The sequence below is a fragment of the Bombina bombina genome, chromosome 6, assembly GCF_027579735.1.
Source record: "Bombina bombina isolate aBomBom1 chromosome 6, aBomBom1.pri, whole genome shotgun sequence".
Taxonomy (NCBI): Eukaryota; Metazoa; Chordata; class Amphibia; order Anura; family Bombinatoridae; genus Bombina; species Bombina bombina.
This window is the reverse complement of record NC_069504.1, coordinates 31,664,111-31,686,571: the sequence shown is the minus strand read 5'-3', so window position 1 is coordinate 31,686,571 and position 22,461 is coordinate 31,664,111.

Below are 22,461 nucleotides of genomic sequence, written 5' to 3'. Positions count from 1 at the left end.
CCGGCCCCCCTGGAGAGCTGCTGGGGCTCTAACTATCATCTCATACTTGACCCAATAACAGCTGTTGAAGGATAGCGGTCCACAGGGGATACAAATCTAGATAACGTGGTCCTCCCATTTATATCTTCCTACAGCTTTGTGCTCAGGCTGGAGTCTCAGGGAACAGACCTCACAAGCGCTCCGGGAACAGTAACACTTGAGAACACTCCCTGTCTAAAAACACTGCTTTCTGCACAAATGACTGCTGCATTGCTGGAACAGATGAGAGTTCACATTTTTTCGTTCAGTGTTGTGTAGGATAAGAGGTTCTGTTCTTTCAGGCAGAAGAAAATGGTCTATACCTCTTGCTACATTTCTAATTATGTCCTTATGTATAATCCACTCATTTGCAAATAGTTGTGATAAAGGTAAACATGTCTCTCTTTGCATAGAGTTTTTACCATTCAACATTATTGTGGGTGCTATGACTGTATTTAATGTGAGATTTGATTCTGCGCAAGATAATCCCTTACAAACTCTATTGCTAGAAATGAATGTTCATATCTAGAGGTGATTAGTTCTATGACACAACATGTTGTTTTACAATATGCTTCACTAGTTATATCTCCTAGACTACCGATAATTAATGCTTTATGATATATTCACATAGTTCAGGCATTGGCCTCTATTTATCAAGGTCTGGCGGACCTGATCCGACAGTGCGAATCAGGTCCGCCAGACCTCGCTGAATACGGAGAGCAATACACTCTCCATATTCAGCATTGCACCAGCAGCTCACAAAAGCTGCTGGTGCAACGCCGCCCCCTGCAGACTCGCGGCCAATCGGCCGCCAGCAGGGGGGTGTCAATCAACCCGATTGTACTCGATCGGGTTGATTTCCGGCGATGTCTGTCCGCCTGCTCAGAGCAGACGGACAGCGTTATTGAACAGCGGCCTTTGTGACCGCTGCTTCATAACTGCTGTTTCTGGCGAGTCTGAAGACTCGCCAGAAACAGGGGCCGACAAGCTCCATTCGGAGCTTGTTAAAAATAGGCCATTATCTAAAGTTATTTTTCTTTTTTTTACTTAAGAGCCATGAGTCATCATTTTCATCTCATGGGAGTTCACCCAAAAATTTTCTCCCATTTAAATTGTTCCCAATGAATTATTTTACCTGCTGGAGTGTATTAAATTGTTTACAAGTAGCTAATTTACCCATATTTTGGCCATTGAAATAGCTGATTTAGCTTGTGGTTTCCCAACCTATACTGAAAGTTTTGATACTGGAGTCTCAGCTATTGTATAGCCTAAGTAAACACAGCCAGAAGAAGAAGTTACACTGCCAGTGGGGGTGTATGATAGTTAAGTAATAAAATGATAATTTTTCATTGTTCTCTCTATGTATTGAGCTCTGGTGTTCCAGACAAATATAAGATAAGGAAGCAAGTCAGTGTACACAAAGTGATAACATAATGAGATCTGATATTACCTGAAGCTCAACCCATTGTAATAGGCTGTGGTTTAAAAGCACAAAACCAACTACTTCATATACACAAATAAACCTGAAAATGCAATTTCTCATACATTTTATACTCTGCATCTGGTATAGCAAGTCATTGAAAATACATTACTAGAAAAACAATTTTACAGTGTAATATCGCTTTAACCTTAATCGCATATGTAAATTAGATAATGTATTTACAGTGGGGCAAAAAAGTATTTAGTCAGCCACCAATTGTGCAAGTTCTCCCACTTAAGAAGATGAGAGAGGCCTGTAATTTTCATCATAGGTATACCTCAACTATGAGAGACAAAATGTGGAAACAAATCCAGACAATCATATTGTCTGATTTGGAAATAATTTATTTGCATATTATGGTGGAAAATAAGTATTTGGTCACCTACAAACAAGCAAGATTTCTGGCTCTCACAGACCTATATATTTTTCTTTAAGAGGCTCCTCTGTCCTCCACTCTTTACCTGTATTAATGGCACCTGTTTGAACTTGTTATCAGTATAAAAGACACCTGTCCACAACCTCAAACAGTCACACTCCAAACTCCACTATGGTGAAGACCAAAGAGCTGTCGAAGGACACCAGAAAAAAAATTGTAGACCTGCACCAGGCTGGGAAGATTGAATCTGCAATAGGCAAGCAGCTTGGTGTGAAGAAATCAACTGTGGGAGCAATAATTAGAAAATGGAAGACATACAAGACCACTGATAATCTCCCTCGATCTGGGGCTCCACGCAAGATCTCACCCCGTGGTGTCAAAATGATCACAAGAACGGTGAGCAAACATCCCAGAACCACACGGGGGGATCTAGTGAATGACCTGCAGAGAGCTGGGACCAACGTAACAAAGACTACCATCAGTAACACACTACGCCCCCAGGGACTCAGATCCTGCAGTGCCAGACGTGTCCCCCTGCTTAAGCCAGTACATGTCCGGGCCCATCTGAAGTATGCTAGAGAGCATTTGGATGATCCAGAAGCGGATTGGGAGAATGTCATATGGTCAGATGAAACCAAAGTAGAACTGTTTGGTAGAAACACAACTCATCGTGTTTGGAGGAGAGAGAATGCTGAGTTGCAACCAATGAACACCATACCTACTGTGAAGCATGGGGCTGGCAACATCATGCTTTGTGGCTGTTTCTCTGCAAAGGGAACAGGACGACTGATCCATGTACATGAAAGAATGAATGGGGCCATGTATCGTGAGATTTTGAGTGCAAACCTCCTTCCATCAGCAAGGGCATTGAAGATGAAACGTGGCTGGATCTTTCAGCACACTGCCCAGGCAATGAAGGAGTGGCTTCGTAAGAAGCATTTCAAGGTCCTTGAGTTGCCTAGCCAGTCTCCAGATCTCAACCCCATAGAAAACCTTTGGAGGGAGTTGAAAATCTGTGTTGCCCAGCGACAGCCCCAAAACATCACTGCTCTAGAGGAGATCTGCATGCAGGAATGGGCCAACATACCAGCAACGGTATGTGACAACCTTGTGAAGACTTACAGAAAACATTTGACCTCTGTCATTGCCAACAAAGGATATATAACAAAGTATTGAGATGAACTTTTGATATTGACCAAATACTTATTTTCCACCATAATTTGAAAATAAATTCTTTCTAAATCAGTCAATGTGATTGTCTAGATTTGTTTCCTCATTTTGTCTCTCATAGTTGAGGTATACCTATGATGAAAATTTCAGGCCTCTCTCATCTTCTTAAGTGGGAGAACTTGCACAATTGGTGGCTGACTAAATACTTTTTTTATCCTCCTGACCTAATACATTAATCTTGGTCTCCCTTGTATCCTTTGCATGTACAGCATGTATATTTTTTACCCTACATATAAATATATATGCTACTATACTTTACCATTTCTCCTATTATTTACCAACCAAGCAGTAGCTCATAATAAGTGAGATAAACTCCTAGGCTATGTGTATAAAGTACATCTCTTTAAGCAGTTAAATCTGTTTCACTACTCCACTATGATGTTACTTTTAATATTATTTTATAGGATTATATAATTTATTAGAGGGTCATTTTCCTTCATTTAAAAGAAAAAGTTTATAAGTTGACCAATTATGGAGCATTATGTATTTACCGGTGTCTTTTGTTAACAGTTGACTACCATACTTGCTGGATACATTAGTTTTGTTATTTATCCCTGAAACAGCACCATAACCTTCATTACCATTATATGTGTTTTGTTTTTAAGTTAGCATAGGAGAAGGTCATTACATACGAGATTAGATCTCAGATTATGAGGTCTGTATATGAGAAGTCATATTTGTATTATCAGATGCTAACTTAACACTCTATGAGCTATATTACAAGTTTTGCATTATGATACGGTACGGCTTTACCGCTGAAAAATTGGCCATTGCACGTGGAATGGCAGGTAACGCATATTACAAGTCGCAGCGGTATAGCTATACCGCTAAATAGCTAAATTTACCATAAGGTATGGCGTAAATATCTTTATTTGTGTGAATCTAAGGGCTACTCTTGGAGTAAGGTCAGGATTCCTAGAATTTTGTCTTTTCTCCAGGAAGGTCTGGAGAAAGGGTTGTCAGTCAGTTCTCTGAAAGATCAGATTTCTGCTTTATCTATTCTTTTACATAGGCGTCTGGTGGATGTGCCAGATGTTCAATCTTTTTGTCAGGCCCTGGTCAGAATCAGGCCTGTGTTTAAACCTGTTGCTCCGCCTTAATCTAGTTCTTAGAGTTTTGCAGCAGGCTCTGTTTGAGCCAATGCATTCCATAGATATTAAGCTGTTATCTTGGAAGGTTTTGTTTCTAATCGCTATTTCTTGTGCTCAGAGAGTTTATGAACTCTCAGCTTTGCAGTGCAATTTGCCTTACCTTAGTTCCTTCGTACTAAATTGGGGTTTCTCCCTAAGGTGGTTTCGGATAGAAATATTAATCAGGAAATTGTTGTTCCTTCTCTCTGTCCTAATTCTTCTTCTTATAAGGAGGAGCGTCTGTAGCATAACTTGGATGTTGTGCATGATCTCAAATTTTACCTACTAAGTATTTTCGCCAATCTTCTGCCCTGTTTGTTTGTTTCTCTGGAAAGTGTAAGGGTGAGAAGGCTACTGCTACTTCTCTTTCCCTCTGGTTGAGAAGTATGATTCGTTTTGCTTATGAGACTGATGGACAGCAGCCTCCAGAGAGAATTACAGCTCACTCCACTAGAGCTGTCTCTTCTTCTCGGGCTTTCAAAAATGAAGCTTCCGTGGAACAGATTTGCAAGGCGGCAACATGGCCTTCTCTGTATACTTTTTCCAAATTTTCCAAATGTGATACTTTTGCCTCGGCTGAGGCCTCTATTGGAAGAAAGGTTTTTCAAGCAGTGGTGCCTTCTGTTTAGGTCTACCTGTCTTGTTCTGCCTCCCTTTTCATTCCGTGTTCTCTAGCTTGGGTATTGGTTCCCAATAGTAATTGGAATGACGTCATGGACTCTCCATGCCTTAGGAAAGAAATAAAATGTATGCTTATCTGATAAATTTCTTTCTTTCTGGACATGGAGAGTCCACGACCCCATCCTTAAGATTAGACAGTAATTTCTTTACTAAACCTCAAGCATCTCTACACCTTTGTGTTATCTTCTTTTTCTATTTCCCTTCAGCTGAATGACTGAGGGTTATGGGTAAGGGAAGTGACACTTAACAGCTTTGCTGGGGTGCTCTTTGCCTCCTCCTGCTGGCCAGGTGTGAATATCCCACTAGTAATTGGAATGACGTTGTGGACTCTCCATGTCCGGAAAGAAAGAAATTTATCAGGTAAGCATACATTTTTTTTTATTTTTTTTTGTAGTGTTAGGATTATTTAATATTGTAATGTTAGTTTTTTTTTAATTTTTATTTTCTTTTATTTACTTAAAATAGTAATGTTAGTTAAATTTCTAGTTTAAACTTATTTTTTATTTCACAGGTAAGTTTTTATTTATTTAAAGATAGTTATATTGTAAGTTTAATTTAAAGTTAGGGGGTATTAGGTTTAGGGGTTAATATTTTAATTTAGTGTGTTGTGTTGTGGGGGCCGGTGGTTTGGGGGTTAATATGTTTAGCTTAGTCATTGCGATGTGGGGGGCCAGCGGATTAGGGGTTAATAGATTTAGTTTATTGGTACCGATGTGGGGGGCCGGCGGTTTAGGGATATAATCTTTTTATTTAGTGTCCGTGATGTCGGGGGCGGTGGTTTAGGGGTTAATAGCTTTATTTAGTGTCAGCGATGTCGGGTGTCGCGGATTAGGGGTATTTAGACTTGGGGTTTATGTTAGGGTGTTAGGTTTAAACTTAACTTTCTTTTCCCCATAGACATCTATGGGGATTGCGTTACGGCGATCTCCATTCTGCGTTCGCAGGTGTTAATTTTTTTCATTGATGTCTATGGGGGAATGTGTGCATGAGCATGTAAATTAAGCCCTTGTCTTTTGTGCGGTATGGAGCTTAACGCACTATAACATACAGTACAAGGAGGTTTTCTTTCATGTAATTGGCAAGAGTCCATGAGCTAGTGACATATGGGATATACAATCCTACCAGGAGGGGCAAAGTTTCCCAAACCTCAAAATGCCTATAAATACACCCCTCACCACACCCACAATTCAGTTTTACAAACTTTGCCTCCTATGGAGGTGGTGAAGTAAGTTTGTGCTAAGATTTCTACGTTGATATGCGCTTCTCAGCATTGTTGAAGCCCGATTCCTCTCAGAGTACAGCGAATGTCAGAGGGACGTGAAGGGAGTATCACCTATTGAATACGATAATTTTTTCTAACGGGGGTCTTTTTCATGGGTTCTCTGTTATCGGTCGTAGAGATTCATCTCCTACCTCCCTTTTCAGATCGACGATATACTCTCAAATTTACCATTACCTCTACTAGAGAACTGTTTTAGTACTGGTTTGGCTATCTACTATATGTGGATGGGTGTCTTTTGGTAAGTATGTTTTCATTTACATAAGACACTCTCAGCTATGGTTTGGCACTTTATGCAAATTATATAAAGTTCTAAATATATGTATTGTACTTATATTTGCCATGAGTCAGGTTCATGTATTTCCTTCTGCAGACTGTCAGTTTCATATTTGGGAATATATTCACTTTAAGAAATTTGTTTCTTACCTGGGGTTTAGTCTTTTTTCAATTTGACTACTTTTGCATTTGCGGGTATTGGGCCCGCGGGTGCGTCAAATGTTAGACTTTATTGCGTCATTTTTGGCGCAAGCTTTTTGGCGCGGGAAATTACGTTTTTGACGCAACTTCGTCATTTCCGGCGTCATATGTGACGTCGAGACCTTTCACACGGCGGCGTCATTAGTGACGCAAGTGTGTAATTTCCGGTCATTTTTGGCGCCAAAAAAGTTTACGTTACGTTGTGCGTCATACTTGGTGCCAATTTTTTATCATTATTTCAATACCCCATTGTTGTTTGCCTCCTGCTTTCTTTTCTATCAAGAGGCCTATGCTTTTGCATTTTTTCCCATTCCTGAAACTGTCATTTAAGGAAATAGATAATTTTGCTTTATATGTTGTTGTTTTTTTTACATTGAGCAAGATGTCCCAATCCGATCCTGTCTCTGAAGTTTCTGCTGGAACATTGCTGCCTGACATGGGTTCTACAAAAGCTAAGTGCATTTGTTGTAAAATTGTAGAAATTATTCCACCGAATGTCATTTGTAATAGTTGTCATGATAAACTTTTACATGCAGATAGTGTTTCTATCAGTAATAGTACATAGTGATGTCCCGAACTGTTCGCCCACGAACGGTTCCCTGCGAACATAGCTTGCTCGCGTTCGCGTTTGTGGGCGAACACATGGCGATGTTCGATCCGCCCCTATGTGTCATCATTGTGGAAACTTTGACCCTTTATGTCACAGCCGTCTGACACATTAGAGCCAATCAACATCAGACACTCCCTCACAGACCCTCCCAGCTACTCGGAATCCGCCATTTTAGACTCATAACGACCTTGCTTTCTTAATGAGAGGACGTGTTGTGTTTTTGCTCCTGACATTAATAGGAAAAACATAGCTAGGCTAGTGTATTTACAGTCCAGAAGGACTCCACTCATCTCTGCTGCAAGCACAGCACCCCATAAAGCCCTTTTTAGGGCTATATTTCGTGCTGTTTTTTTTTCTCCTTTTTTTATTAATATGCATTTGCCTGGCTTTCAGGCTGTGTGTTTAAGGCTCACAGCATATGCTGTGACTACTGCCACCACTGATATCTCCCTAACAACATTAGTTTAAATTTAACTAACCAAAAAATTTAATTATTTTTCTAGTGTAATTTTTTTTCATTTTCTATCAGGCCAGTGTCACACAGCATATACTCTGGTTCATTGCTCTGTGCCAGCCAGCAGCCACCAGCCACCAGTGTTAATATCCGTTTATAACATTATTTTAAATAAAAAAAAATAAAAAAAAAAAATTTTGCTAGTGTAATCTAATTACATTTACTATCAGGCCTGTGTCTGTCAGGCTCACTCAGCATTAATATACCTCATTTTTTTCAGTCTTTTGGTTAATTGGTCTGTGCCAGGCAGCCACCCAGCACTCATATCTATTCTTCTTCACCTTAATTTTAATATAAAAAAAAAAGTTTAAATTTGTTTGCTAGTGTAATCTAATATAATTTTCTATCCGGCCTGTGTGTTTTGCTAACATACAGAGCCTACTTTGTTTACTTGCTGCCCTCCCTAGTCTATGAGCCACGACTCATATGTGTTTAACCTTTTTTTAATCCCCCCCCCCAAAAAAAAATAATTTCAATCATTTTTCTAGTGTAATCTAATAGTATTTTCTATCAGGCGTGTGTGTATCTGACTTACAGAGCCTACTGTTTTTAATAGCTGCCCTTCCAAGGCTATCAACCACGACTCATATGTATGTGCTTAACCTTTTTCTTTAAATTTCCAAAAAAAAGTCTTTAAATCATTATGCTAGTGTAATCTAATTTTATTTTCTATCAGGCCTGTGTCTAACTGTCTATCTGACTTACACAGCATACTGTTGTTAATTGCTGCCCTACGTAGCAGCCAGCCAGTGCGACCACTCATAGAGTCATATGTGCATTGCACTTCTTAACATAATTTTAATATTAAAATCTAAAATTTTAAAATATTTTGCTAGTGTAATCTAACTTAATTTTCTATCAGGCCTGTGTTTTTGTCACTTACACAGCATACTGTGTTAAATTGCTGCCCTACCTACCATCCACGACTCATATCTGCCAGCCTGTGTGCCAAGCACAACTAGCCAATTAGTGGCACCAATCACAATTCTTGTAACAGTATATAAAAAAATAAAAATCATAATTTTTTGGACTGCAAATATTCAGTCTCCTAGTGCCATTGAATTGCATTTACCTCCTGCCTGCCACTGCCAGCCTTTTGTGCCAGGCCGTCTAGCCAACTATTTACACCAATCATAATTGTTGTCACAGACAGTATAGTTACTAATTAAAATTAAAAAAAATTTGATTGTTGATCTTAATCCTCAGTTTGCCCGTGCCCTAGAATTGCACTTTTCTACTGCCTTCCAAGCCTGTGTGCCAGGCCTACTTGAAAAATATTTACACCAATCATATTTGTTGTGACAGTATTCTTAATAATGTCCAATCAATGTTTTTTTTATTTCACAGTTGCAAAAAAATTATCTATGGCTTTGTAAAATCTATGCCTTACCTGTCATCTATTGTTCAAAAGGATGCCATATGTCCTCATTCCTGCTGTTGTTTTTGTTGGGGGTCCGGAACACTATTCTAAAAAGGCCGAAGGAGAACGACCTGTACTGTACTTGGTGTCCAATCATGTTTTTGTTTTCAATTTCACGGTTCATAATAAATATCGCAGTGTAACTAAAATCAATGCCATACCTGTACTCTGTTGTTCAAAAGGATGGCATATGTGGTGTTTCATTCTGTTGTGGTTGTTGAGAGTCATGGCCGTGGGACAGCGTATAAAACGGCTGAAGGAGAACAACCTGTACAGCCTTGCTCCTCTTTTTAGGCAGGCCAGCTCTTTACATACATGCCCACAGACTCTGTAACGCATGCCTCTTTTAGGGAGAGGTGCAGCCATAATGCAGGGTCAGAACCTCTGCTTGCAACTGTTATACTCGATTTTGCGAAAGGAAGTAAGCTTACCATGGTTCCCTGCACGCACGTATTGTTGTTATATTTTGGTGAGGGTAATCATGATGGCCATGTAGACCACCACCACTGAGAGTCCTGGAAGTAACAGGGATGAGATGAAAGAGCTAAGAATAGTAGAACTTGAAACAACAGAGTTAGCCATGGGTGTTAGTGCAAGACCGCTTGGCTTTTTTTTTGGCTTTGGGTGCGGCTATTCATGCAGGCCATATAGAGCTGCCACCATTCGGTGTCGTATCAGCTATTAAACTAATAAGAACAGTACTACCAAAATACAGCCAATGAAGGGCCTTATGAAGACTGAGCCAAGGTTGGATTGTAGTATTTGGTTAGGCTAATCATGATGGCCATGTAGACCACCACCGAGAGTCCTGGAAGTAACAGGGATGATGAGATGAAAGTGCTAAGAATAGTACTACTTGAAACAACAGAGTTAGCCATGGGTGTTAATCCAAGACCGCTTGGATTTATTTTTGTATTGGGTGCAGCTAATCATGCAGGCCATATAGAGCTGACAACATTCGGTGTTGTATCAGCTATAAAAATAATAAGAACTGTACTATCAAAATACAGACAATGAAGGGCCTATGAAGACTGAGCAAAGGTTGGATTGTAGTATTTTGTTCGGCTAATCAGGATGGCCATGTAGACCACCCGTAACAGGGATGAAAGTGCTAAGAATAGTACTAATTGAAACAACCGAGTTAGCCATGGGTGTTAGTCTAAGACCACTCTGCTTTTTTTTGGGTTTGGGTGCAGCTAATCATGAAGGCCAGATAGACCTGCCACCATTTGGTGTTGTAACAGGTATTAAACTGCAAAGAACAGTACTACTTAACACAACCTACTTACCATGGGTCCCAGAGCATATGTTTGGTTATTATATTTTGTAAGGGTAATCATGCAGGCCATATAGACCTCCACCGATAGGGTGAGTATGAGTAACAGCTATTAAAATGCGAAGGACATTACTAATTAACACAACATAGTTACCATGGGTCGCAGACCAAGAGCAGATGTATTATTATTATATTTTGTATGGGTAATCATCCAGGCCGTATAGACCTCACCAAATAGGGGGAGTTACAGAGATTAAAGTGCTAAGAATGGTAGTACTTAAAACACAACCTAGTTAAAATGGGTACCAGACCGCATGTCTTATTATTATATTTTTCAGGGTAATCAGGCAGGCCATATAGAACACCCCCGATAGGGGGGGAACAGGGATTAAAGTGCTAAGAAAAGTACTAATTAACACAAGCTAGTTGGGTCCAAGAACGCATGTTTAATTATTAGACTTTATTAGGGTAATTATATATCTAACAAATCTATCTATTTCTCTTCTATCGATTCTATCTAACTATCAATCTATGTATATCTATCTATCCTATCTATCAATCTATCTTCTGTCCGGGATGTTTTGAGACAGCCACTTTGGGAATGTTAGTTGATTTAGGCCCATTATGGCTTAAAAGCAGACTCTGCATAAACTATGTAATTTTCCATGGGAGTTTTGCCAGGGATCCCCCTCCAGCATGCGACAGTCCAGGTGTTAGTACCCTTGAAACAACTTTTCCATCACTATTGTGGCCAGAAAGAGTCCTTGTAGGTTTTAAAGTTCGCCTGACTATTGAATTCAATGGCGGTTTGTGCGGTTCGCGCGTTCGCGAACAATACCGGAAGTTCGAGTCCGCCGTTTGCGAATCGAAAATTTTAGGTTCGCGACATCACAATAGTACATTGCCAGTTGCAGTTCCTTCAACTTCTAATGTGCATGATATACCTGTAAATTTTAAAGAATTTGTTTCTGAATCTATTATGAAGGCTTTGTCTGCATTTCCACCTTCTAATAAACGTAAAAGGTCTTTTAAAACTTCTCATTTAGCTGATGAAATTTCAAATGACCAACAACATAATAATTCATCCTCTTCTGATGAGGATCTATCTGAAACAGAAGATCCTTCCTCAGATATTGACACTGACAAATCTACTTATTTATTTAAAATAGAGTATATGCGTTCTTTATTAAAAGAATTGTTAATTACTTTGGATATTGAGGTAACCAGTCCTATTGACGTTCAGTCTAATAAACGTTTAAATGCTGTTTTTAAACCTCCTGTGTTTTCTCCAGGTGTTTTTCCTATTCCTGAGGCTATTTCTGATATGATTTCTAGGGAATGGAATAAGCCAGGTACTTCCTTTATTCCTTCTTCAAGGTTTAAGAGATTGCATCCTTTACCAGCAAAATCTATAGAGTTTTGGGAAAAAATCCCCAAAGTTGATGGGGCTATTTCTACTCTTGCTAAACGTACTACTATTCCTATGGAAGATAGCACTTCCTTTAAGGATCCTTTAGATAGGAAGCTTGAATCTTATCTAAGGAAGGCCTATTTATATTCAGGTCATCTTCTCAGACCTGCTATTTCTTTGGGTGATGTTGCGGCTGCATCAACTTTCTGGTTGGAAAATTTAGCGCAACATGAATTGGATTCTGACATATCTAGCATTGTTCGCCTACTACAACATGCTAATCATTTTATTTGTGATGCCATTTTTGATATTATCAAAATTGATGTTAGATCCATGTCTTTAGCTGTATTAGCTAGAAGAGCTTTGTGGCTTAAATCTTGGAATGCTGATATGACATCTAAATCTAGATTACTATCTCTTTCTTTCCAAGGTAATAATTTATTTGGTTCTCAGTTGGATTCTATTATTTCAACTATCACTGGAGGAAAAGGAGTTTTTTTGCCTCAGGATAAAAAAACCTAAGGGTAAATCTAAGGCTTCTAACCGTTTTCGTTCCTTTCGTCAGATTAAGGAACAAAAACTCAATCCTCCTCCAAAGGAATCTGCTTCCAGTTGGAAGCCTTCCTCAAATTGGAATAAATCCAAGCCATTTAGGAAACCAAAGTCCGCCCCTAAGTCCGCATGAAGGTGCGGCCCTCATTCCAGCTCAGCTGGTAGCGGGCAGATTAAGGTTTTTCAAGGATTTTTGGATAAAATCTGTCCAAAATCATTGGATTCAGAGCATTGTCTCTCAAGGGTATCGAATAGGATTCAAAGTAAGACCTCCTGTGAGAAGATTTTTTCTCTCACACATTCCTGTAAATCCAGTAAAAGCTCAGGCTTTTCTGAAGTGTGTTTCAGACCTGGAGTCTTCAGGGGTGATCATGCCAGTTCCTCCTCAGGAACAAGGTTTGGGGTTTTATTCGAACCTATTCATTGTACCAAAGAAAGAAAATTTGTTCAGACCAGTTCTGGATCAGAAAATTTTGAATCGTTATGTAAGAGTACCAACTTTCAAGATGGTGACTATAAGGACTATTCTGCCTTTTGTTCAGCAAGGACATTATATGTCCACAATAGACTTGCAGGATGCATACCTTCATATTCCGATTCATCTAGAACACTTTCAGTTTCTGAGATTCTCTTTTCTAGACAAGCATTACCAATTTGTTGCTCTTCCATTTGGCCTAGCAACAGCTCCAAGAATCTTTTCAAAGGTTCTGGGTGCCCTATTATCTGTAATCAGAGAACAGGGTATTGCGGTGTTTCCTTATTTGGACGATATCTTGGTACTAGCTCAGTCTTTACATACTGCAGAATCTCACACGAATCAACTAGTGTTGTTTCTTCGGAAACATGGTTGGAGGATCAATTTACCAAAAAGTTTCTTGATTCCTCAGACAAGGGTCACCTTTTTAGGCTTCCAGATAGATTCAGTGTCCATGACTCTGTCTCTAACAGACAAGAGACGTTTAAGATTGGTCGCAGCATGTCGGCTCCTTCAGTCTCAGTCATTCCCTTCAGTGGCTATGTGCATGGAAGTTTTAGGTCTCATGACTGCAGCATCGGACGCAATCCCCTTTGCTCGTTTTCACATGAGACCTCTACAGCTTTGTATGCTGAATCAATGGTGCAGGGATTATACAAAGATATCACAATTAATATCCTTGAATCCCAATGTACGACACTCTCTGACATGGTGGATAGATCACCATCGTTTGGTTCAAGGGGCTTCTTTTGTTCGCCCAACCTGGACTGTGATCACAACAGATGCGAGTCTTTCAGGTTGGGGAGCTGTTTGGGGGTCTCTGACAGCACAAGGGGTTTGGAAATCTCAAGAGGCGAGATTACCAATAAATATTTTAGAACTCCGTGCAATTCTCAGGGCTCTTCAGTTCTGGCCTCTACTAAAGAGAGAACCGTTCATTTGTTTTCAGACAGACAATATCACAACTGTGGCTTATGTCAATCATCAGGGTGGGACTCACAGTCCCCAAGCTATGAAAGAAGTATCTCGGATACTTGCTTGGGCAGAATCCAGCTCCTGTCTAATCTCTGCGGTGCATATCCTAGGTGTAGACAATTGGGAGGCGGATTATCTCAGCCGCCAGACTTTACATCCAGGGGAGTGGTCTCTCCATCCAGATGTGTTTTCTCAGATTGTTCGGATGTGGGGTCTTCCAGAGATAGATCTCATGGCCTCTCATCTAAACAGGAAACTTCCCAGATACCTGTCCAGGTCCAGGGATGTTCAGGCGGAAGCAGTGGATGCGCTGACACTTCCTTGGTGTTATCAACCTGCTTACATCTTCCCGCCTCTAGTTCTTCTTCCAAGAGTGATTTCCAAAATCATCATCGAACAATCTTTTGTGTTGCTGGTGGCTCCAGCATGGCCACACAGGTTTTGGTATGCGGATCTGGTTCGGATGTCCAGTTGCCCGCCTTGGCCACTTCCGTTACGGCCGGACCTACTATCTCAAGGTCCGTTTTTCCATCAGGATCTCAAATCAATAAATTTGAAGGTATGGAAATTGAACGCTTAGTTCTAAGTCATAGAGGTTTCTCTGATTCAGTGATTAATACTATGTTACAAGCTCGTAAATCTGTCTCTAGAAAGATTTATTATAGAGTTTGGAAGACTTACATTTCATGGTGTTCTTCTCATAATTTTTCCTGGCATTCTTTTAGAATTCCTAGAATTTTGCAGTTTCTTCAGGATGGTTTGGATAAGGGTTTGTCTGCAAGTTCCTTGAAAGGACAAATCTCCGCTCTTTCTGTTTTATTTCACAGAAAAATTGCTATACTTCCTGATATACACTGTTTTGTACAGGCTTTAGTTCGTATTAAGCCTGTCATTAAGTCAATTTCTCCTCCTTGGAGTCTTAATTTGGTTCTGAGGGCTTTACAGGCTCCTCCATTTGAACCTATGCATTCTTTGGACATTAAACTACTTTCTTGGAAAGTGTTGTTCCTTTTGGCTATCTCTTCTGCTAGAAGAGTTTCTGAGCTATCTGCTCTTTCTTGTGAGTCTCCTTTTCTGATTTTTCATCAGGATAAGGCAGTTTTGCGGACTTCTTTTCAATTTTTACCTAAGGTTGTGAATTCTAACAATATTAGTAGAGAAATTGTTGTCCCTTCTTTATGTCCTAATCCTAAGAATTCTTTGGAGAAATCCTTACATTCTTTGGATGTGGTAAGAGCTTTGAAATATTATGTGGAAGCTACTAAAAATATAGCTTCCAAACTCAGTGTTCCTGCAGACAAGATCATGGACGCCGGTTTTTGCGCGATTTTGGTATCTCATATACGGCGTAACATAGAAGTTACGATCGTATATTTCACCCATCGCCCGCAATATTTACTCCCATAAGCTAACATGGGGCCGCGTCGTAAATCGGTATCCAATATCCAGCGCAAGGACTTACGTGACGAAAATGGAGAAATCTTACTCCATTTTTACCTCGCCATAAAAAGCCGTAGCAAGCCTTGCGCTGAGTATGGGAGCACCGTAACTCCCTAAAATGCCTGCAAAAAAAACCTAACACCTAACGCATGCGCAATGTCTATCTACCTGTCAAACGCAATCCCCCACCACAATAACTAATAAAGTCTATTAACCCCTAAACCGCCATAGCCCACAACGCAAGTAATAACTAAATTATTAACCCCTAAACCTAAGTCTAACCCTAACCCTAACACCCCCCTAACTTAAATATTATTTCAATAAATCTAAATAAAATTACTATAATTAACTCAAAATTATTCCTATTTAAAACTAAATACTTACCTATAAAATAAACCCTAAGATAGCTACAATATAATTAATAATTACATTGTAGCTATTTTAGGATTTATTTTTATTTTACATGCAACTTTGTATTTATTTTAACTAGTTACAATAGTTATTAAATAGTTATTAACTATTTAATAACTACCTAGCTAGAATAAATACAAATATACCTGTAAAATAAATCCTAACCTAAGTTACAATTACACCTAACACTACACAATCATTAAAAGGAAATTTATGCTTACCTGATAAGTTTATTTCTTTTACGATATGATGAGTCCACGGATTTCATCCTTACTTATGGGATTACGCCTCCTGGTCAGCAGGAGGAGGCAAAGAGCACAACAGCAGAGCTGTATATACACTTCCTCCCTTCCCTCCCACTCCAGTCATTCGACCGAAGTTAGGAAGAGAAAAGAAAAGCCAAGGTGCAGAGGTGACTGAAGTTTAATAAAAAATAAAGACCTGTCTTAGAAAATAACAGGGTGGGCCGTGGACTCGTCATAACCTAAAATAAATAAATGTATCAGGTAAGCATAAATTTCCTTTTCTTTTACAAGATATGACGAGTCCACTGATTTCATCCTTACTTATGGGATACAATACCAAAGCAATAGGACACGGATGAAAGGGAGGGACAAGACAGGAACCTAAATGGAAGGCACCACTGCTTGAAGAACCTTTCTCCCAAAAACAGCCTCAGACGAGGCAAAAGTATAAAATTTGGAAAATTTGGAAAAAGTGTGAAGAGACGACCAAGTTGCAGCCTTGCAAAGCTGTTCAACAGAAGCATAATTTTTAAATGCCCATGAGGAAGCCACAGCCCTAGTAGAATGAGCCGTAATTCTTTCAGGAGGCTGCTGTCCAGCAGTCTCATATGCCAGGCGGATGATACTCTTCAACCAAAAAGAAAGAGAGGTAGCCGTAGCTTTCTGGCCCCTACGTCTTCCAGAAAAAACAATGAATAATGAAGATGATTGACGAAAATCTTTAGTCGCCTGCAATTAAAACTTCAGGGCACGAACCACGTCCAAGTTATGCAACAAACGCTCCTTCTTAGAAGAAGGATTAGGACACAATGAAGGAACAACAATTTCCTGATTAATATTCTTATTAGAAACAACCTTAGGAAGGAAACCAGGTTTGGTACGTAAAACCACCTTATCAGAATGGAAAATAAGATAAGGAGAATCACATTGTAACTCAGAAAGCTCAGAAACTCTGCGAGCAGAAGAAATAGCAAACAAAAATAAAACTTTCCACGATAACAACTTAATATCTATGGAATGCATAGGTTCAAACGGAACCCCTTGAAGAACATTAAGAACTAAATTCAAACTCCAAGGAGGAGCAATTGGTATAAACACAGGCCTGATTCTAGTCAGAGCCTGACAAAAAGGTGGAACATCTAGAACATCTGCCAGACATTTGTGTAGCAAAATAGATAAAGCAGAAATCTGTCCCTTTAAGGAACTTGCTGACAATCCTTTCTCCAATCGTTCCTGGAGAAAAGATAAAATTCTGGGAATCCTAATCCTACTCTATGAGTAGCCCTTGGATTCACACCAATAAAGACATTTACGCCATATCTTATGGTACCTGATACCTGAATCAAGGTATCAATGACCGAGTCAGAAAACCCTCGCTTAGATAGAATCAAGCGTTCAATCTCCAAGCAGGCAGCTGCAGAGAAATTAGATTTGGATGATGAAAGGGTCCCTGAATGAGAAGGTCCTGCCTCAATGGAAGTTTCCATGGTGGCAGAGAGGACATGTCCACCAGATCGGCATACCAAGTCCAGTGAGGCCATGCAGGACTTATGAGAATCACTGACGCCCTCTCCTGTTTGATCCGAGCGATCACCCGGGGAAGGAGAACAAACGGTGGAAACACATAAGCTAGGTTGAACAACCAAGGCACTGCCAAGGCATCTATCAGTTCGGCCTGAGGATCCATGGACCGGGATCCGTATCTCGGGAGCTTTGCATTCTGACGAGATGCCATAAGATCCAGCTCCAGTCTGCCCCATCTGAGAATCAGGGTGGCAAAGACCTCCGGAAGGAATTCCCATTCCACCGGATGAAAACGTCTGTCTGCTCAAAAAATCTGCTTCCCAGTTGTCCACTCCTGGGATGTAGATTGCTAACAGATAACTAGAGTGAGCCTCTGCTCACCGAATTATTTTGGATACTTCTGTCATCGCTAAGGAACTCCTTGTTCCTCCCTAATGATAGATGTAAGCAACAGTCGTAATGTTGTCCGACTGAAATCGTATAAACTTGGCCGAAGCGAGCTGAGGCCAAGTCTGAAGTGCATTGAATATTGCTCTCAATTCCAGACTGTTGATTGGAAGTAGAGACTCCGACCGAGTCCACACACCCTGAGCCTTCATGGAATTCCAGACAGCACCCCAACCTAGTAGACTGGCGTCTGTTGTCACTATTACCCATGAGGGTCTGCGAAAGCACGTCCCTTGGGACAGATGAATCGGCAACAACCACCAAAGAAGAGAGTCTCTTTTCTCCTGATCCAGCTCTATCTGAGGAGACACATTTGCATAATCTCCATTCCACTGCCTGAGCATGCCCAGTTGTAGAGGTCTGAGATGAAAACGAGCAAACGGAATGCCACCATCAACCCGATAACCTCCATGCACTGAGCCACTGATGGCCGAGGATTGGATTGAAGGGCTCGGCATGTATTCAGGATCTTTAACTTTCTGACTCCGTCAAAAAGATCTTCATGGATACAGAATCTATTAGAGTTCCCAGGAAAGGAACCTTTGTCTGTGGAAATAATTAACTCTTTCCTAGATTAACCTTCCAACCGTGAGTCCTTAGAAAGGATAGAACAATGTCGGTATGCGACCTTGTCAGCTGATAAGACGATGACTGGATCAGAATATCGTCCAGATAAGGCGCCACTGCAATGCCCCGCGGTCTGAGAACCGCCAACAGAGACCCAAGAACCTTCGTGAAGATCCTGGGTGCCGTGGCCAGCCCGAAAGGAAGAGCCACGAACTGAAAATGTCGGTCCAGGAAGGCAAACCTTAGGAACTGGTGATGATCTTTGTGGATAGGAATATGAAGATATGCATCCTATAAATCCACGGTAGTCATATATTGGCCCTCCTGGATCAATGGAAGAATTATCCGAATAGTCTCCATCTTGAACGATGGAACTCTGAGAAATTTGTTTAGACTCTTGAGATCTAAAATGGGTCGGAACGTTCCCTCTTTTTTGGGAACCACAAAAAGTTTTGAGCAAAACCCCTGCCCCTGTTCCTGTTTTGGAACGAGACACATTACTCCCATAGTGGAGAGGTCTGTTACACAACGTAAGAACGCCTCTCTTTTTATCTGGTCTACAGACAATCGTGAAAGGAGAAACCTTCCCCCTGGAAGGACATTTTTGAACTCTAGGAAATACCCCTGAGACACGATTTCTATTATCCAGGGGTCCTGAATGTCTCTCATCCAAGCCTGGACAAAGAGAGAAAATCTGCCCCCCACTAGATCCGGTCCCGGATCGGGGGCCGCCCCTTCATGCTGCCTTGGGAGCAGCAGTAGGTTTCTTGGGTTGTTTACCCTTGTTCCAAGCCTGGTTGGGTCTCCAGAAGGCCTTGGCTTGTGCAAAGTTCCCATCCTGTTTAGTGGAAGGGGAAGAGGGGACTCCCTTGAAATTTCGAAAGGAACGAAAAATACTCTGTCTATCCCTCTGCTTAGAAGTCTTATCCTGAGGTAGGAGATGACCCTTACCTCCCGTAATGTCAGAAATGATCTCTTTCAAGTCAGGCCCGAATAGGGTCTTACCTTAGCTTGGATTTAGAGGACACGTCCGCAGACCAAGATTTTAACCATAAGGCTCTGCGTGCTAAAATGAAAAAACCCTGCATTTTTAGCCGCTAATTTTGCAATTTGGAAGCGGCATCCGTAACAAAAGAATTCGCCAGCTTAAGGGCCTTTATGCTATCCATTATGTCCTCTAAAGGAGTCTCAGTTTTAAGAGACTCTTCTAGGGCAGCAAACCAAAAAGCGGCCACAGTGGTAATAGGTACAATGCAGGCCGTTGGTTGTAATAGAAAACCTTGATGAATAAACAGCAATAGGGTACATCTTCTCAAAGGTAGGGGAAGGTGAAAATGGAATACCCAGTCTTTCCCATTCCCGTGTAATAATATCCGAAATTCTCTGAGGAACCGAAAAACATCAGAGTAAGAAGGGACCTCTAAGTATTCGTCCATCTTATACAATTTCTCTGGTAGTACCACAATAGAGTCACAATCATCCAGAGTCAGCAAGACCTCCCGCAACACACAGACGGAGGTGTTCAAGCTTAAATCTGAAAGACATCATGTCCGAATCTGTCTGGGGTAATGCACTTCCTGAGACGGACCATTCCCCTTCAGATAGAGTCTCCCTAACTCCCACTTCAGAGCCCTGGGAGTGTACATCGGAGATCGCCATTAAAGATCAGAAGCCATCTGGACCACCTGGTCCGTTCTCCTACTAGGTTTGCCTTGCAACACTGGCAACTTAGATAAAACTTCTGTAAGAGTAGATTACATAACTGCCGCCATATCCTGCAGAGTAAATGAGGTGGATGCAGTTGATGGTGCCTGAGCGGGTGTTAAAGGCTGTGACGCTTGGGGAGAAAGTAGTGGCATACCCTGAGTCTCATCCGGCTGAAAAACTGTTCTTTAAACTGTAGAGCCCTCTCAGTAAAGGAGGGACAAAATGTAAAGGGGGGGGTCCACATTGGCAGCTAAGCACATAGAACAAGTGTGTTCCAGTAGTTCAGCCATGTTAAATAGACAAACAAACAAGGGCAATATAGGTTGTGTCAGATATATAAATCAGCCAATCGGATTGACCTCGCATTCTATTGGCTGTTCCGATCAGCCAATAGAATGCAAGGTCAATCCGATTGGCTGATTGGATCAGCCAATCGGATTAAACTTCAATCCGATTGGCTGATTGGATCAGCCAATAGGTTTTTTTCCTACCTTAATTCCGATTGGCTGATAGAATCCTATCAGCCAATCGGAATTCGAGGGACGCCATCTTGGATGATGTCATTTAAAGGACCAGCCATTTGTCGGGTAGTCGTCATGCAGGAAGGATGCTTCGCGTCGGATGTCTTCAAAATGGAGCCGCTCCTCCCCCGGATGGATGAAGATAGAAGTTGCCGCTTGGATGAAGACTTCTGCCTTTCTGGAGGACCTCTTCTGGCCGGATTGGCTGAAGACTTCGGACCGTCTGGAGGACCACATCGCCCAGATTGGATGAAGACTTCGGCCCGGCTGGGTGAAGACGGCTCAAGGTAGGTTGATCTTCAGGGGGTTAGTGTTAGGTTTTTTAAGGTGGGTTTGGGTGGCTTTTAGAGTAGGGGTGTGTGGGTGGTGGCTTTTAATGTTGGGGGGGGTTGTATTTAATTTTTTCAGGTAAAAGAGCTGATTACTTTGGGGCAACGCCCCGCAAAAAGCCCTTTTAAGGGCTATTTGTAATTTAGTATAGGGTAGGGAATTTTATTATTTTGGGGGGCTTTTTTATTTTATTAGGGGGCTTAGATTAGGTGTAATTAGTTTAAAATTCTTGTAATTTTTTTTTATTTTCTGTAATTTAGTGTTTTTTTTGTACTTTAGTTTATTTTAGTTAATTGTAGGTAATTGTAGTTAATTAATTTAATTTATTTAATGATAGTGTAGTGTTAGGTGTAATTGTAACTTAGGTTAGGATTTATTTTACAGGTAAATTTGTCTTTATTTTAGCTAGGTAGTTATTAAATAGTTAATAACTATTTAATAACTATTGTACCTAGTTAAAATAAATTCAAAGGTGCATGTAAAATAAAAATAAATCCTAAAACAGCTACAATGTAATTATTAATTATATTGTAGCTATCTTAGGGTTTATTTTATAGGTAAGTATTTAGTTTTAAATAGGAATAATTGAGTTAATAATAGTACATTTATTTAGATTTATTGAAATAATATTTAAGTTAGGGGGGTGTTAGGGTTAGGGTTAGACTTAGGTTTAGGGGTTAATAACTTTATTATAGTGGCGGCGACGTTGGCGGCGGCGGCAGATTAGGGGTTAATACATTTAATAGGCTATGTGGGCTATGGCGGTTTAGGGGTTAATAATTTAGTTATTACTTGCGGTGTGGGTTTGATGGCGTATATAGGGGTTAATAGTTTAAATAGGCATATTGCGTTGTGGGGGGTTGTCGGTCTAGGGGTTAATACATTTATTATTAGGAGTGAGAGGGGGGGTTGCGGATATTAGGGTTATACATGTCGGGCTTATTTTGGGGAGGCGTGTTAGACAGTTATGGAAGATGTAAAATTTTAGTTACTTTTCTTAGGCGCCGGCAGTTTCTAAAGTGCCGTAAGTCACTAGCGACTACAGAAATTTGTATTTACGCTTATTTCTAGACATCGCTAGTTTATCAGACTTATGGCACTTAGGAAATGCTGGCGCCCTATATGTAATACCCCGATGTGCAAGGTGAAATTAAGGGCGAAGCAGGTTTCCACGCTTGCGCCGAAATCTGCGCTGTATATTTGATCGCGCCCCATATGTCTAGACAGGAGAATTTCTGTATTCCTGGCCTAATGAATTCATCTCACATTATCTAAAGTATTTTAGCAACTGGAAATTTAAAAGAGAAATTTTTCTCAAGCTTAAAGGGATAAGAAACCCAATTTTATTCTTTCATGATTTAGATA